Below are 19,319 nucleotides of genomic sequence, written 5' to 3' on the forward strand. Positions count from 1 at the left end.
ATAAATGTAAATATTGACCAATGTGATTCTTTTATTTCTAAATAAATATTTATACAAAAGCTAGGCTTTTAGTATACACTCTAACAATCTCCCACTTATACTAAAAGACTATGCTGCCATATATCCTGCCATACATCTGATTCGCTAACCTTCACCAAAAGCTCTTGCCTTAAGGGCCTTAGTGAACGGATTTTCCAGGTTATCACTTGAGGCAATCTAGGCGGCAAGAACTTGTCCTCGATATACGATTTCTCGTATTGGGAGGTACTTGCGATCTATTGTGTTTACTTGCCTTATGGACTTATGGTTTCTTCGAGTTTGCTACCTCAGAGGCTACCTCAGAAGCTACCTCTGTGTTTACTTGCCTGAGCCATATAACTTCTGTGGCTACCTCAGAGGCTGCCACAGACTCAGCTTCTATGATGGAGTAAGAAAAACACATATGCTTAACACTCCTCCATAGTTATGGCTTTACTTCCTAAAGTAAACACAAAACCCCGAGGTTGACTTACTATTGTCCCTATCTGATTGGAAGCCAAAAATACATGTAACCCATAGGGATCAAATTATCTGCCTTGTAAACTATCATATAATCTCTAGTCCCACAAAGGTACTTTTAATATATGTTTTACTGCAACCTAGTGTCCCGTTCCTGAGTTACTTCTATATCTGCTAACTATGCCTTGGGTAAAATAGATATCCGGTCTCGTTCACAACATAACATACATTAGGCTTCCGACTGCCGAAGCATAAGGAACTACCTTCATGACCTCTATCTCATTTGATGTCTTCGGAGACATCTCTTTAGATGAAGCTACTCCATGCCTAAAAGATAGAAAACCTTTCTTGGAGTCTTGCATGCTAAATCGAGCAAGGATCGTATCTATATATGAAGTTTGAGATAGGCACAACATTCTTTTCTTGCGATCCCTTATAACTTTGATCCCAAGAATGTGTGCTCATTTTCCTAAGTCCTTTATATCGCATTGCTTGGACAACCATACCCCTACTTCTGACAACACTTTGATATTGTTTCCAACTACCAAAAATGTTATCTACATATAGTACAAGTGTAACGCCCGAAAAATTCTCAAAACTATTTTAGGAATATTCTATGATTTTTTCTGAAATTTTTAGATATTTTTCCGGAATTTTCCGAGTAGCGGAAGTAGAAAAAATAATTAGAAGAATAAAAAGGCTTAAGCGGGAATCGAACCCGGGGACCTCTCGGGTCCGCTAAACTTTTAGTTAGCCTTAGTAACCGGTGAACCCAGCAGGGCCGTGCTGAGAAAAAGGAGAATCAAATATATTTATAATTGAGTTGGGCCAAAATACCCACTTAATATAAATTAAAAACTTAAGTTGGTTTGGGTTATTTTTAAGTTGGTTCGGCAACCTTTTCCCCTCCAAACCCTCACGCCGAACACCTCTCCCTCTCCTTCCTTCTCTCGGCGCCAACACCCAAGCAAGCCTAGGGTTTCATCCTTAGGGCCAAAGGAGTGCCTTCCGGTGACATCTCAGACACAAGGACGTTCCCCTCCGCGAGTAGAGCACGTGGACGTGAGCGAATCGTCGAGAAGTCGTCTCCACCGGAATTTCTAGCGATTAGATTTGTAAGAAATCTAGCACACCAGGTAAGAAACCCCTCACCTGCAGTATAAGTAACTCCGTTTGGTTTTATACGCACTAGTTTAGCTATATGCAGTTTTTATCGACGCATAGGGTGAATTTGACTCTCCTAGCAGATTTAGGGATTTAGTGAGTACTTCTAGATGGGCCGGACACGTATTCCCTCTTCAGTGGGGGTTCCTAGACGTTGTTGGGTGCCTAGAAGTGGTCTCCCTAATAGAGGGGAGAGTTGGGGCACACTAGGTGTTCGATAAAATAGCTAGTTAAGTTAAAATGCAAATTAGGCATTTTAATAGCTCAGTTAAATGCATTAGAAGCATTTAAATCAGTAAATCAGTTTATTTTAGCTTATATGGGACTACGGTCCAATGGGTAGGCTCCTACAGTCGCCTCTAGGTTCAGACAACCTACCTCTAGGTTCAGATAACCTAGAAACAACAAGTTAAACCAGTTAGCTATATTCAGTATTTTATTTTCAGTGGCACTGTACTGGATCAGATATCCATTGGGTTAGACTCCCACAGTCGTCCCTAGATTTAGATAACCTAGTTAACCCTACTAAATTCGGGACTTGCAAACCTGGGTCTAGTTAGGGATGCGCGCACAGCAAGTACAGTTGCCGGACCCCAAACAGCATGATTAAGTATTTTCACTTATTATGAATTAGTTTTCAAAGCTCAAATTAGTTATGTTAGTTGAGTTGGAATTCAGTATCAGTTTAGCTGCAGTTTAGCATATTATATGTTTAGTTCAGTTATTTTTATTGATTCATATGATTAGTTACCATGCCATGATTGTATGCTTATATGCCATGCCATGTTTAGTTTATTCAGTATACTTAGCACATCTTTTCAAACAGCATGATTTAAAATCATAATTGCATCGTATGCTTGTTTTAGTGAGATAGATGGTTTCTTACTAAGCTTTTTAGCTTACAGATACTTTTTCCTTATACTGCAGATAAAGGTAAAGGAAAGATGGACTAGCGGAGGCTGGAGGGCAATGCTACGAAGATGTGTGTGGGCAGGAACTTGGAAAGAAGATCTTAGGAAACTCTAGCAAGTCGTTTAAACATTAGAACTTTTCAGTGTTTTAGTATTTTGCACTTCAGTATGTTAATTGCCATGAATTAGTTAACCATGCACCTGATCATGCTTAGAGCACTTCTTTTATGATGTTAGAATGTTATTTGTTAGTGGTAGAGTGATTTCTAATCATTTTAGAACTTGTAATAGGATTGAGGCACGAAACAGTGCTGAAATCAGAGTTTAACTGCAAAATCAGAAACCCCAATCGATCGATGGATCGATTGGGGGGTCCCAATCGATCAGCTGATCGATCGGGCAAATTGCTCCGCGAACAGTAGGTTTCTGGATCGATCATCCGATCGATCCAGCGATTTCTGTCGCGAACGAAAGGTTCTGGGATCGATCACTAGATCGATTGGTCAGTCTGGATCGATCAGCCGATCGATCCAGAATATCGTCTCGAGCACAGTAGCGTGCTGGATCGATCACTGGATCGATCCAACCTATGTCCCGCATACAGTAGTCAGCTGAATCGATCCCTGGATCGATCCAACGTTCCAATCGATCAATGGATCGATTGGGAGGTCTAATATCAGCGGGAAAATGTCTAAGTTCAGTTCCTTGGCCATGGGGGAAGTAAAACATGTTATGAATAGTTAGTTTACATCCCTTAGTATGTATAGAACCAAGAAATGTTAGCAGCTTAGAAAATTTTAAATTAGTACAGCTTCCGCATCTAGTTTTTTTATGATGGTCAGGGAGTAGTTAGCACAGCATAATGTAGCGCTCGGCCTCACAGCCTAGTTAGTATAAGGCGGGTCGTTACAGAGTGGTATCAGAGCCAAGTTCCATACTTCCTACACACACATCAGCATTGAACCTACAGCTTCCAAGTAAGAATACATCTACTTTATTTATGCTTTCTGTTTCCTTGTTATAGTTTACGTTTATAGATAAACTGCTGCATGATAGTATGTGATAGTATATAACATGATAACGATAGTTATATAATTATGATTGTAATAGTTATTCATGTTCTGTCCTCTATGTCTTTAGCAATGGCACGAGGACGCCCAGCTAGAAGGGCACTAGCTACTGAGCCCCAGCAAGAGGCAGGAAGTTCAGTGCCTCCTCCCGACCTTACAGCATTAGTGGCTCAGTTACAGCAGCAGCTAGCTGAACAGCGACAGGAAATAGCCACCTTGAAGGCTAATCAGCAAAGTACCCCCACAGTCACTCCGGAACCGAACCTGATGACTCCAGAAGTCTTAGAGGTTCCACCAGCCCAGCCTACAGCGAGCAGTCCCAGCAGCTGAGCCAAGAAAGGAAGCCTATCTGATCCAGTGGCGCGAGTCAAGCGAAAACTTCTCGGCACTAGTGAACCATGGGATGCACAAGCTTGGTTCAAAACACTGGAGCACGATGGAACTTCGGATGGCCAAAACACGAGAAGGTGAAGTGTGCCTCCTTCTGACGCACGCATGTGGTGGGAAAGAATCAGAATGAAGCGCCCAGTGAACCAGATGTCATGGGCTGACTTCGAGAAGGAGTTCTTCGAGGAGTTCTTCCACATACGGGTTACGAACCGCCACTACGACGAGTTCACTGAGTTTCGTCAGGGCAACCTTTCAGTTAAGGAAGCCGTGAAGAAATTCAACAGGTTGACTCGTCTATGCCCAGAGCTAGTCAGCACAGAGAAGGAACGAATCCGGCTGATGCTCAAGATGCTGAGGCCAGAGATAGCAGTGAACGTGGCTGGTGGCATACATGGGCCACAAACCACAGAGGAGTTAGTGAGCAGTGCCTTGACCACAGAGCATTACCAGAACAGCATAAAGCAGCAGAAGCAAGTCTCCTCAGAGTCCAACGGCCAAGGAAACTCTCACACTCAAAAACAGCAAGGCCACAGCTCTAACTGGAAAGGGAACTCTAACAGCAAGCGCAAATCAGGGAGTAACCCAAAAGGAGGACCATCTAGCAAGTGACCCAGTTATCCAAAGTGTGCTACTTGTGGGAAATTCCACTCAGGGGTTTGTCGCAAGGGCACACGAGGATGCTTTGAATGTGGACAAGAAGGGCACATGGCTAAGCAGTGCCCGAACATGACCGGTCTTCCTCAGCCACAGCAGATTCAGTATGCAGGCCAGCCAGCTCATTTATATCAGATGCAGGCCGCTCTAGAAGGTCCACTTATCAGCCAGGGCAGATTAGAAGCCCCTCCAGCTACGGCGAATGCGAGGATCTACTCACTCATCAGAGAGGACATAGCCAATGCCTCGACAGTTGTCACAGGTCAGATTGGCATTTTACAGTATAGTGCTACTGTTTTGTTTGATAGTGGCGCAACCCATTCATATATAGCCAGGATGTTCTCCGAAAGATTAGAAATACCCTCAGAGGTACTCAGGGGTCATTTTTTGACGGCACTACCTTCAGGAGAGATCATGGCATCCACGGACTGGCTCAGAGCAGTGCCGGTCATTATAGCAGACAGAGAGCTCTTTTGTGATCTGATAGTGCTAGAGATGACCGACTATGACGTTATCTTTGGAATGGACTTCCTGATCAGATACGGTGCTACCATAGAGTGCCGTAAGCAGAAAGTCATCTTCCAACCTGAAGCGGCAGTGAAATTTGAATACAGCGGGGAACCAAAGAGAAAGGCCAAGAAGTTTCTCTCAGCTATAAAAGAACAGAAGCTACTGGATTCAGGATGTACAGGATTCCTAGCACACGTAGTCAACGCCAGCCAGGACAAGAACCAACAGCTAGTAGAGGTTCGAGTCGTATGTGACTACCCCGCAGTCTTCCCTGAAGAGTTACCAGGCTTAGCACCAGACAGGGAGATTGACTTTGAGATAGAGCTCATTCCCGGTACAAATCCTATCTCCAAAGCGGCTTATCGCATGGCTCCAGCAGAACTGAAGGAACTTCAGGAGCAACTACAGGAGCTGCTTGACAAGGGTTTCATACGCCCGAGTCATTCACCATGGGGAGCGCCTGTATTGTTCGTGAAGAAGAAGGATGGAAGCATGCGACTGTGCATAGACTACAGATCACTGAACCAAGTCACGATCAAGAACAGGTATCCCCTTCCCAGAATCGATGACCTGTTCGACCAGCTGAAGGGAGCAGCAGTGTTCTCTAAGATAGATCTCAGATCAGGTTATTGTTCGCTCTCCGCAAGTGTACGGAAATGTCGCAAGTAATATAAAAGATTATCGTATCCACAGGGACTGGAATAAGCACTAGAAATGTCTCAATGCGAATTAGCCAAATAACTATCCAATCGTTTCAAAAGCAAAGTAAGGTAAACAAATCTAATCTTAAAGATCAACAAACAAGAGTTTAGTGTTTTGGGTTATGATAAAGGGAGATTCTAGGAGTTTCGGTTTCTTTGTAGGATTTCTCGAATGTAAATGGTTCACCAATTCTTATCCCTCAATTGCCAAACATGTAGAAAGTTGTCGGTTCTCTCTTGCAATAGACAACCGGCTAAGGACTGAGAAATGTATCTAAATAGGATTAATTAGACATGAACCTATGTTGTCCTTACATAGAAGTGCACCTATTACTATGCCTTCCTCGGATATCAACGTAAAAGCCCACGACTTATCAATCTATCAAGATACAAGAAACTAATAACAAAATCCATCCTACTCTCTTGAATATTCCTATTTCCTCTTCAAGATTGTCTCTCAAACGTCCTTACACGGGCTTGCACCTGTCACGTGGATCCCTCGGATGATCGAGTGAGAGTTTATCTTTACAAAGTCCATAAGAAATTCAAACAATTAATCAAGAATGAGAATTAAGCACGAATCATCTTTAATCGTTCAAGATCTAATTGATACAAGCAAGATAATGTCATTGAAACAAGAGAATGGCAAATCCATAAGAGATTACATCAATCCATCATACAAATACTCCCTTCATCCTAGAATACAAGATCTACTCCATGAATCGAGGAAGAAAACCCGAAGAAATAGAGAATACAAGCATTCCTTAAATCCCCAATCCAAGAAACCAAGAAAAGGGGAAAGAGAAAACTTATCTTCGGATCCAATCCTCGCTCCGGAGCCGGAATCGCCAAGAACTCCCCTTGAATCGCCCAGAAATCCTCCCAAGAATGGGAGGAAACCACCAAATCTTGCCTTCTCCCAAAGGGGGAGAGATCCCCTTTCAATTCATGAAGGAGGGTTTAAATAGAGGAGGGAATCGGGCGCCACACGGCCCCGTGACACGGCCGTGTGAGATTCACACGGCCATGTCCAGTTCCTTCTCTGCCAAAGCTGCACGGCCGTGTGGTGCACACGGCCACAGCCTGCTTAGTCTCTGGAAATGCTACACGGTCATGTGGACCCTTCCGCTCTCTGGAAATGCTACACGGCCGTGTGGTGCACACGGCCACAGCCTGCTTAGTCTCTGGAAACCTCACACGGCCGTGTAGATCCACACGACCATGTAAGGCTTCTGCTCTGGTTGGCTTCAAATCTTGACACGGCCGTGTGAAGTTCACACGCCATGTCATTCTCCACTTCTGTTGGTGCCAAACTCCATACCAGTGCAGGGCCGTGTAAGGTACACGGCCCGGTGCTTTCTCCCTTTGTTTCCTCCAATGCTTGCCCAAGGATGTAGATTCTTCACCAAATCGACTTCTGTGTACAGAAAATGCACAAAAAGCAGATCTCCGAACCAAAAGAGTAAATATGCTAAAAGGAAAGCTGGAAGTATAAAAATGCATAGATCAAGCATACTCAAAGTATGTAAATGTGCGTAAAAACATGCATAAAAGAGTATATAATCTACGCACATCACACCCCCAGACTTAAACCTTTGCTTGTCCTCAAGCAAAATGCTGCAGTCTAAATTCATATGTTCTACAACACATTCATAAAACCCAGTGCACTTTCCTAACTCTATCAAAAAGTTTCATTAACAAGCATGATCATGGAAACAAGTAAAGTATGGTTCAAGCATAAGAATCTTGTGCGCAGTGTAAAAGTAACTCAACACCCTTCAAGTTTCAATCCATGTCCTAGTCAAGTCATCATCAAATTTGAATTCCTAGTGTTCCCAGTGAAAGACAAGTAACCAGTGATAGGCACTTACTCACCATTCACTTGGTTCATATTTCTCAACTAACCCAATGTCTCAAAGGTGTGCTCAATCTCAAGAGAAGCTAAACAGTCATTTCCCCAGTAACCTAACTCGGTCTCAAAGGGGTGACTTGCTAGATTCCACTCATGACAACTATTTTTTATATCCCTTATTATTCTTTTATTTATTTTTTTATTATTATTTTTTTATAAGTGTTTGCATTGTGCAAAACTTATTCACAAATGTACTTTTAGCACACATGTTGGGATATTTTGATTTTTCCAAATGAGCTTTAATAATTTGAGCCTCATCCAGTAACCAAAATGAAAGTTGAGAAATCACCATGGAAACCAAGTACTAAGCAAATAAGATGAATCATGACTATTTCAATGACATCAACTATTCAAGCATCAAGCACAAGTGTAGTGAAGATAAAATCCTTAAGGTTGAACCAAAACTAAAACTCATCACCATAAGATTCTTAGCTTGTTTCATGCTACCCAAGATAGAGAAAAGAAGTACATAAAGTTTACTACTAGCATCATTCGAACATCATGAATCAAGACAATAATCGTGCTAACATTTCACTTGAATCCAAGAAAGCATATAAGTGAAGATTTGATGTTCTCAAAATTTTTTTGCCATGATTATTTCAAAAACAAGCAAAATAAAGCAACAAGCAATGAAAATAAGAACCAACATGAAAAACTAACAAAAACAAAAAGAAACTGAAAACCAAACTAAACAGTACATAACACCCCCCCAGACTTAAATTTTTCATTGTCCCAATGAAAACTAAAAATAATGTGGAGGAGATTTTAAGAGAAGTTACCAAGTGATGAGCTCCAAATGGTTGACATTCATGTTTTTTTTTAAGATACTCCTCTATCCAATGTTCACAATCCTCCACAACTTTAAAATCTACAAAAATAAGATAGACAAGAAGAATTAAGTAGAGGGTATGATTTATTATCAACAAAATAAAAAGAAACTAAAAGTAAAATGAAAACAAGATTGAACTTGGGTTGCCTCCCAAGAAGCGCTTGTTTAAGGTCATTAGCTCGACCACCTCATTAGATTCATCTAAATCTTGCTCTTGGAGGGGTAAGATATTTTAGAACCCTCCTACCAAGGGCTCTTATTATGGAGGGAGCTTTCAATATTGGAGTTAAAAAGTGATGTATCGCCCTCTCCATCTTCGTCTTCTTTAAAGTTGTTTCAGGTGGTCGAAGACGGTTCAGTATGAGCTTCCCATTATTGGCCTCTCGAAAACCTACACACCCAAAAGAAAAACAAACCTCCCACAAGAATGTAATATAAGAAGGAACTAGAATCATATTAGTATGAATTGAGTATGTATCAAAAAATGAATCACATCCAACAAAATCAATTATAGGTACATCTATGAAATTTTCTAAAAGATCACTAAGAATACTAACCTTGCATTGTTGAGATGTACCTGAAAGTTCTAAACAATGGGATGTGACTTCTTCAGAATTATGTAGTGGCTCTAACTCAGGTGTTGATGATATCAATGATGGTGATTCTTGAGACTCTACTAGCTCTGTATAAGTCCCTACACATTGTTCCACAACATGATCAATTCTTAAAACCTCTAAGGGTTGTCTTGACAAAGGTGGTGATCCTTGAGATGCTGCTTCCACAACACAGCTCCCTACACATTCTTCCATATCATCATCATCAACACATACATCAAAAAATAAACCAACATCTATGTCCTCAATAGGAGAATCAATAACAAGAGGATCAATAACTTCACTTGCAGTTTTAAGTTGATCTACCACATCACATTCATCATCTAAAAATTCAATGTCACTATAACACCTTATAAAATTTTGAGGTAGATCTGAAAACTTATTTACCACTACATTATCAATAAAATCCTCATCTGAAAAATCTTCATCTTCATATATATTCAAAAATCTACACTCAACCATATTAGTGTCACAGGATTTGCCGAAGTCTTTATTTTCATTGACCCCCACTAACCTTTGTGGAAAAGGAACCCTTAGTGAAGGTCTTGGGAAAGACTGAACTTCCTTTTTCCCAAATTCCCTTTGAGCTTTTGGAGGAGGTCCAACTTGCTTATCTAATGTTGGTGTGATTAATCGTTGAGGGAAAGGTACTTCTGGCCTTTGGGAATTTCCTAGAGAAATGGAATTGAGTTCTTGTGATCTTCTATTATTCTTCTCCTCAACTCTAAACATGTCATTCTTCAAAAGTTCTTCATGATTTTTGCCACTTCTCAACTCAACATCATCACACTTTTCATTGGATCTTGACTGTGTAGGAGGGGGATCTTCTTTAAACCATTTTGAAACAATACTATTAAGCTTTGCCCCCAAATGTTTGAACTCCTCACTCTGTGACTTGTGAATTTCAACATTTTTAGGTGGTTGAATTTCATTTTGTTTGACAGGCTCTCTTACATTTATGGCTTGCACTTTTTGAATATCTGAGGGAAATTCCATCCAACTTTTGTTCGACCATTCATGGAGGTTCAATGTCACTTGATCAATTAATGAATAAGCTTCATCTACACTTTTGTCCATAAAAGAACCTCCAGCTGATGAATCCAATAAACTCTTGTCTGAGAAAGAAATTCCCCCATAGAATATGTGCAAAATCAACCATTTTTCAAAACCATGATGAGGGCACTGTCTTTGAAGACTCTTGAATCTATCTCATGCTTCAAATAATGATTCTCCATATGCCTGAGAAAAATTTGTTATGCAATTCCTCATATACACCGTTCTACTTGGAGGGAAAAAATGATTCAGAAATTGCTTCTCCAATTGTTCCCAACTTGTGATGCTTTGAGGACAGAGAGAATATAGCCAAGTCCTTGCTTTATCCTTGATACTGAAAGGAAATGTCATCAATCGAACTGCATCTGCTGATACTCCTTCACATTTCACCAAATCACAAATCTCTAAAAATGTTTCAAGATACATATAAGGACATTCTGATACTTCTCCTCCAAATTTGTGACCTTGTATCATGAAAATTATCTCTGGGTCTAGTTGGAAACTTTCTGCTTCAATTTGAGGTTGCACAATGGGAGATAAAAATCTTGCAGAAAAGGGTGTAGAAAAATTTCTCATGGGCCTGCTTGACAAGTTAGTGCTCATGGATATTCAAGAAGAAAAAGAAAATTATCAAGAATCAAAAACAAGAAATAAAATGTAATATGAAAAGCAAGAAAGCAAATGCAAAATTTAAATTGCAAGAAAGAAAGTGCATAATGAAAACAAGAAAGAAAAGATAAAAGGAAAAAGAAAAATATCTAGAATAATTCATATGCTAAAAATTGCAAGATGTGTTTACAAAAGGAAAGAAGAAAGAAACTAGATCAAAAGAGAAAATAGAGAAAAGTTAGATTTGAGTGCTAAAAATCAAGAATGCAAAGTTAGAATTAGGATTAGAATTGCAACAAAAAGAATTGTTAAGAATGTTATTCAAGAAAGGAAAAAACTTTTGAAAACATAATTCTAACAATTAGTTATAACTATGAAAATCAAAAGAAATAAAGAAAAGTTATGTTTAGTCTAACTCAATTGATAATTCCTAATGTTATAGCGCAGTCCCCGGCAACGGCGCCAAAAACTTGTTCGCTCTCCGCAAGTGTACGGAAATGTCGCAAGTAATATAAAAGATTATCGTATCCACAGGGACTGGAATAAGCACTAGAAATGTCTCAATGTGAATTAGCCAAACAACTATCCAATCGTTTCAAAAGCAAAGTAAGGTAAACAAATCTAATCTTAAAGATCAACAAACAAGAGTTTAGTGTTTTGGGTTATGATAAAGGGAGATTCTAGGAGTTTCGGTTTCTTTATAGGATTTCTCGAATGTAAATGGTTCACCAATTCTTATCCCTCAATTGCCAAACATGTAGAAAGTTGTCGGTTCTCTCTTGCAATAGACAACCGGCTAAGGACTGAGAAATGTATCTAAATAAGATTAATTAGACATGAACCTATGTTGTCCTTACACAGAAGTGCACCTATTACTATGCCTTCCTCGGATATCAACGTAGAAGCCCACGACTTATCAATCTATCAAGATACAAGAAACTAATCACAAAATCCATCCTACTCTCTTGAATATTCCTATTTCCTCTTCAAGATTGTCTCTCAAACGTCCTTACACGGGCTTGCACCTGTCACGTGGATCCCTCGGATGATCGAGTGAGAGTTTATCTTTACAAAGTCCATAAGAAATTCAAACAATTAATCAAGAATGAGAATTAAGCACGAATCATCTTTAATCGTTCAAGATCTAATTGATACAAGCAAGATAATGTCATTGAAACAAGAGAATGGCAAATCCATAAGAGATTACATCAATCCATCATACAAATACTCCCTTCATCCTAGAATACAAGATCTACTCCATGAATCGAGGAAGAAAACCCGAAGAAATAGAGAATACAAGCATTCCTTAAATCCCCAATCCAAGAAACCAAGAAAAGGGGGAAAGAGAAAACTTATCTACGAAGAAGCTTCGTCTTCGGATCCAATCCTCGCTCCGGAGCCGGAATCGCCAAGAACTCCCCTTGAATCACCCAGAAATCCTCCCAAGAATGGGAGGAAACCACCAAATCTTGCCTTCTCCCAAAGGGGGAGAGATCCCCTTTCAATTCATGAAGGAGGGTTTAAATAGAGGAGGGAATCGGGCGCCACACGGCCCCGTGACACGGCCGTGTGAGATTCACACGGCCATGTCCAGTTCCTTCTCTGCCAAAGCTGCACGGCCGTGTGACTCACACGGCCAGGACCCTTCCGCTCTCTGGAAATGCTACACGGCCGTGTGGTGCACACGGCCACAGCCTGCTTAGTCTCTGGAAACCTCACACGGCCGTGTAGATCCACACGGCCATGTAAGGCTTCTGCTCTGGTTGGCTTCAAATCTTGACACGGCCGTGTGAAGTTCACACGGCCATGTCATTCTCCACTTCTGTTGGTGCCAAACTCCACACGGCCCGAGCTCCATACCAGTGCAGGGCCGTGTGAGGTACACGGCCCGGTGCTTTCTCCCTTTGTTTCCTCCAATGCTTGCCCAAGGATGTAGATTCTTCACCAAATCGACTCCTGTGTACAGAAAATGCACAAAAAGTAGATCTCCGAACCAAAAGAGTAAATATGCTAAAAGGAAAGCTGGAGGTATAAAAATGCATAGATCAAGCATGCTCAAAGTATGTAAATGTGCGTAAAAACATGCATAAAAGAGTATATAATCTACGCACATCAGTTATCATCAGGTAAAGGTTAAAGAAGGGGATATACCCAAGACAGCATTCAGAACCAGATACGGACACTACGAGTTCGTAGTCATGCCCTTTGGCGTGACCAATGCTTCATGGATCTCATGAACAGAGTATTCAGGGAGTATTTAGATAAGTTTGTTATTGTGTTTATCGATGACATTCTTATCTACTCAGGAACTCAGGAAGAACACTCGGAGCACCTGAAACTAGTATTGCGGACCCTTCAGCAGAACCAGCTATACGCCAAGTTCACGAAGTGTGAATTTTGGCTAGGTCAGGTGTCCTTCCTGGGTTACATCATCTCAAAGGATGGTATTATGGTAGATCCCAGCAAGATAGAAGCAGTAAGTAACTGGAAGAGACCTAAGAACGCCAGCGAAATCAGGAGCTTTCTGGGATTAGCAGGATATTACAGAAAGTTTGTAGAGGACTTCTCCAGGATAGCCTCCCCACTGACAGCTCTTACCAGAAAGAACAGGAAATTTCAGTGGACAGAGGACTGTGAGAACAGCTTCAGCGAGCTAAAAAGGAGATTGACCAGTGCTCCCATTTTGGCTCTACCAGACAACACCAGCAGCTTTGACATCTATAGTGATGCCTCTAAGTTGGGACTAGGAGCAGTACTGATGCAAAACGGCAAGGTGATCACCTATGCCTCCAGACAACTCAAGGATTATGAGAAGAATTACCCTACTCATGACCTTGAGCTTGCAGCAGTAGTGTTCGCTCTCAAAATTTGGAGACATTACTTATATGGAGCTCAGTACAGAGTGTATACAGATCATCAGAGTCTGAAGTACTTCTTCACTCAGAAGGATCTGAACATGCGATAGCGCAGATGGCTTGAGCTGGCCAAAGACTACGATATAGACATCCTCTACCATCCAGGGAAAGCCAATAAGGTAGCCGACGCACTTAGCAGAAAATCCAGTGCTACCTTATTATCTCTTACAGCCATGTCACCGCCCCTACAGAAGGAGATCGTAGATTTCGGTCTCGAACTCATCGTTGGATAGCTCTCTACTATGACCTTAGAGTCTACCTTGCTTGGTGATATTCAGTCAGCTCAGGAGCAGGACCCTGAAATTCAGAAAATCAAGCAAGGGCTAGCAGAATCAGAAAGTAGAGAATTCAGAGTGTCCGATAGCGAGGTGTTGTATTTTGGTGACAGACTCTATGTTCCAGATCAGGAGGAGCTACGGAGACAGATTTTAGATGAAGCTCACAAGACTCCCTATGCGATGCATCCAGGTTCCACCAAAATATATCAAGACCTGAAGAACCAGTTTTGGTGGCCCGGGATGAAGCGAGACATCGCCAGATATGTTAGCATCTGTCTCACCTGTCAGAGGGTCAAGGCAGAACATCAGCGATCAGGAGGAGTCCTACAGCCTATACAGATTCCAGAATAGAAGTGGGAGGATATCTCTATGGATTTCATAGTGGGGCTGCCCAGAACCACGAATGGTTTTGACACCATCTGGGTAATAGTCGACAGGTTGACTAAATCAGCCCACTTCTTAACTATCAAGATATCCTACCCCATGGAGAAGCTAGCTCAGTTGTATCTCCAGGAGATCGTCAGACTACATGGAGTCCCACGAACCATCATTTCAGACAGAGACAGCAGATTCACATCACACTTCTGGAAGTGTGTACAGTCAGCGTTGGGCACTAAGTTAAAGTTCAGCACAGCATTCCATCCTCAAACAGATGGTCAGACGGAGCGAGTGAATCAGGTACTCGAAGACATGCTCCGAGCGTGTGCCCTAGACTTCAAAGGAAGTTGGTGCAAATATCTGAGCTTAGCAGAGTTTGCATACAACAACAGCTATCAGGCCACTATCGGTATGGCACCTTACGAGGCTCTCTACGGGCGGAGGTGTAGATCTCCAATCTGCTGGTATGAGAGTGGTGAACAGAAGGAACTAGAGCTTCGGACAGATCTAGTAGCAGATACCACAGCAACTATACAGCAGATCCGCCAGAGGATAGAGACAGCTCAGAGCCGCCAGAAAAGCTATGCTGATACACGGCGCAGACCCTTAGAGTTTTCAGTCGGGGATACAGTGTTCCTCAGAGTAGCTCCCATGAAGGGAGTGATGCATTTTGGGAAGAAGGGCAAACTTAGTCCCAGATATGTGGGACCATACCTTATCAGCAGAAGAGTGGGCAAGGTAGCATATGAGCTAGAGCTACCCCAGGAAATGTCAGCTGTCCACAACATATTTCATGTCTCTATGCTGAAGAAGCATACCCCAGATGCCACCCAGGTGATTGAGCCCCAGTCGGTACAGATCCGCGAAGACCTCAACTATGATAGTCGGCCTATTCAGATAATAGACCGAGCAGTTAAGAAATTACGGAACAAGGAAGTACCATTAGTCAAAGTCATTTGACACAGTCACACAGCAGAAGAGGCAACTTGGGAGACAGAAGCCAGCATGAGACAGAAGTACCCAGAATTATTCTAAGTTCGAGGACGAACTTTTTATAAGGTATGGGGGATTGTAACGCCCGAAAAATCCTCAAAACTATTTTAAGAATATTCTATGATTTTTCTGGAATTTTTAGATATTTTTCCAGAATTTTTCGAATAGCGGAAGTAGCAAAAATAATTAGAAGAATAAAAAGGCTTAAGCGGGAATCGAACCCGGGGATCTCTCGGGTCCGCTAAACTTTTAGTTAGCCTTAGTAACCGGTGAACCCAGCAGGGCCGTGCTGAGAAAAAGGAGAATCAAATATATTTATAATTGAGTTGGGCCAAAATACCCACTTAATATAAATTAAAAACTTAAGTTGGTTTGGGTTATTTTTAAGTTGGTTCGGCAACCTTTTCCCCTCCAAACCCTCACGCCGAACACCTCTCCCTTTCCTTCCTTCTCTCGGCGCCAACACCCAAGCAAGCCTAGGGTTTCATCCTTAGGGCCAAAGGAGTGCCTTCTGGTGACATCTCGGACACAAGGACGTTCCCCTCCGCGAGTAGAGCACGTGGACGTGAGCGAATCGTCGAGAAGTCGTCTCCACCGGAATTTCTAGCGATTAGATTTGTAAGAAATCTAGCACACCAGGTAAGAAACCCCTCACCTGCAGTATAAGTAGCTCCGTTTGGTTTTATACGCACTAGTTTAGCTATATGCAGTTTTTATCGACGCATAGGGTGAATTTGACCCTCCTCGCAGATTTAGGGATTTAGTGAGTACTTCTAGATGGGCCGGACACGTATTCCCTCTTTAGTGGGGGTTCCTAGATATTGTCGGGTGCCTAGAAGTGGTCTCCCTAATAGAGGGGAGAGTTGGGGCACACTAGGTGTTCGATAAAATAGCTAGTTAAGTTAAAATGCAAATTAGGTATTTTAATAGCTCAGTTAAATGTATTAGAAGTATTTAAATCAGTAAATCAGTTTATTTTAGCTTATATGGGACTACGGTCCAATGGGTGGGCTCCTACAGTCGCCTCTAGGTTCAGACAACCTAGCTCTAGGTTCAGATAACCTAGAAATAGCAAGTTAAACAAGTTAGCTATATTCAGTATTTTATTTTCAGTGGCACTGTACTGGATCAGATATCATTGGGTTGGACTCCCACAGTCGTCCCTAGGTTTAGATAACCTAGTTAACCCTACTAAATTCGGGACTTGCAAACCTGGGTCTAGTTAGGGATGCGCGCACAGCAAGTACAGTTGCCGGGCCCCAAACAGCATGATTAAGTATTTTCACTTATTATGAATTAGTTTTCAAAGCTCAAATTAGTTATGTTAGTTGAGTTGGAATTCAGTATCAGTTTAGCTACAGTTTAGCTTATTATATGTTCAGTTCAGTTATTTTTATTGATTCATATGATTAGTTACCATGCCATGATTGTATGCTTATATGCCATGCCATGTTTAGTTTATTCAGTATACTTAGCACATCTTTTCAAACAGCATGATTTAAAATCATAATTGCATCGTATGCATGTTTTAGTGAGATAGATGGTTTCTTACTAAGCTTTTTAGCTTACAGATACTTTTTCCTTATACTGCAGATAAAGGTAAAGGAAAGATGGACTAGCGGAGGCTGGAGGGCAATGCTACGAAGATGTGTGTGGGCAGGAACTTGGAAAGAAGATCTTAGGAAACTCTAGCAAGTCGTTTAAACATTAGAACTTTTCAGTGTTTTAGTATTTTGCACTTCAGTATGTTAATTGCCATGAATTAGTTAACCATGCACCTGATCATGCTTAGAGCACTTCTTTTATGATGTTAGAATGTTATTTGTTAGTGGTAGAGTGATTTCTAGTCATTTTAGAACTTGTAATAGGATTCAGGCACGAAACAGTGCTGAAATCAGAGCTTAACTGCAAAATCAGAAACCCCAATCGATCGGTGGATCGATTAGGGGGTCCCAATCGATCAGCTGATCGATCGGGCAAATTGCTCCGCGAACAGTAGGTTTCTGTCGTGAACGGAAGGTTCTGGGATCGATCACTGGATCGATTGGTCAGTCTGGATCGATCAGCCGATCGATCCAGAATATCGTCCCGAGCACAGTAGCGTGCTGGATCGATCACTGGATCGATCCAACCTATGTCCCGCATACAGTAGTCGGCTGAATCGATCCCTGGATCGATCCGACGTTCCAATCGATCAATGGATCGATTGGGAGGTCTAATATCAGCGGGAAAATGTCTAAGTTCAGTTCCTTGGCCATGGGGGAAGTAAAACATGTTATGAATAGTTAGTTTACATCCCTTAGTATGTATAGAACCAAGAAATGTTAGCAGCTTAGAAAATTTTAAATTAGTACAGCTTTCGCATCTAGTTTTTTTATGATGGTCAGGGAGTAGTTAGAACAGCATAATGTAGCGCTCGGCCTCACAGCCTAGTTAGTAGAAGGCGGGTCGTTACAACAAGAAATACCACCACGCTTCCATCACACAAGACTCATCCGGACACTGAATAAATCCAAAGGTCTGGATTACTTCATTAAACTGGATGTTCCAAGACCTTGAAGCTTTGCTTCAGTCCATAGACTGATTGAGCTTGCACACCAGATGCTTCTTTGTCCTTTGCAATGAACCCTTCTGGTTGTTTTATATGGATGTTTTCTTCAAGACTTCCATTAAGGAAAACTGTTTTGATATCCACTTGCCAAATCTCATAATCCATATGAGCAACAATAGATAATGGAATCCGGATAGACTTTAAGCATGGCTACCGGTAAAAGGTTTCCCTTTTTCAATAAGCCTTGCTTTGAAAGTATACACCTTCCTGTCTGTCCTTCCTTTTCTATTGTAGACCTAATGGCTTTTACACCATTTGGTGGTTCTCCAAGCTCCTAGACTTTGTTAGAATACATATATTCTAATTTTGTATTCATTGCGCTTCGCAGAGATGTCGTATCTTTATCTTGGAATGCTTCGTCATATGTCCGGGAATCAGGCTCATGTCCACCAGGGATCTAGTCCAAAGACTCTCCCAAAACATGAATCTTTTAGGTTGCCTAACAACCCTCCCACTATGACGAGGCACTTTTTGCAATTGTGTATCATTTGTGTTACGTGTTGCAGTTTTCTTATCACATCTTGTACAGTTGGTACTAGATTAGACGTGTCTTTTCTTTAAGAACAATTTTACTTTTGAGCTTATGGTTCATTGTATAGTCCTTTTCTAAAATCGGGCATTGGTGCTAACAATGACCTTCCGATTTTGAGGACTATAAATCTCCTTTCGTTTCTATAGGATAACTCATAAACAAGTGAACTCCTGCCCAACTTATTAGTATCTCTCATGTGCTAGACCACCCAAATCCAAATATGCTTCAGACTAGGCTTACGCCCATTCTGTAATTCTTTGGGAGTAGAGAGTTCTGACTTAGAAGGTACTATATTCACTTCCGTTTCCAGTGTATATCCTTAAAACGAATTTGGTAATTTTCTGAATAACTCATCATCGATCTAATTATTCCATAAGAGCCTCATACATTCTTTTCACTACACCATTCTGTTGGGGTGTACCAGGTGCAGTTAGTTGGGATTGAATCCCTTCTTCTGATAAGTGACTCCTAAATTCTCCCAAGAGGTACTCGCCACTACGATATTACCATAGTGACTTGATACTTTTACTTTGACTTTTCTCCGCATCAGCCTTGTACTCTTTGAACTAATCAAAGCACTTAGTCTTGCGGTGCATCAAGTAAATGTATCTATATCTCAAATAGTTGTCTATAAAATAGACAAAATATTCGAACCTACCTCATGTCTGGATAGTCATAGGACCACACAAATCAGAAT

At 41.4% G+C, this 19,319-nt stretch overlaps 1 non-coding gene across 1 annotated transcript; it reads left to right on the forward strand.

Annotated features, from left to right (window-relative positions):
* The first annotated feature begins 10,418 nt into the window (after nucleotides 1-10,418).
* On the forward strand, nucleotides 10,419-10,524 carry LOC121968768. The gene has a single exon (XR_006108305.1). It is a non-coding gene; the product is annotated as a small nucleolar RNA R71 (small nucleolar RNA).
* The last annotated feature ends 8,795 nt before the right edge of the window (nucleotides 10,525-19,319 follow it).

The sequence above is a fragment of the Zingiber officinale genome, chromosome 3B (assembly GCF_018446385.1).
Source record: "Zingiber officinale cultivar Zhangliang chromosome 3B, Zo_v1.1, whole genome shotgun sequence".
Classification (NCBI taxonomy): Eukaryota; Viridiplantae; Streptophyta; class Magnoliopsida; order Zingiberales; family Zingiberaceae; genus Zingiber; species Zingiber officinale.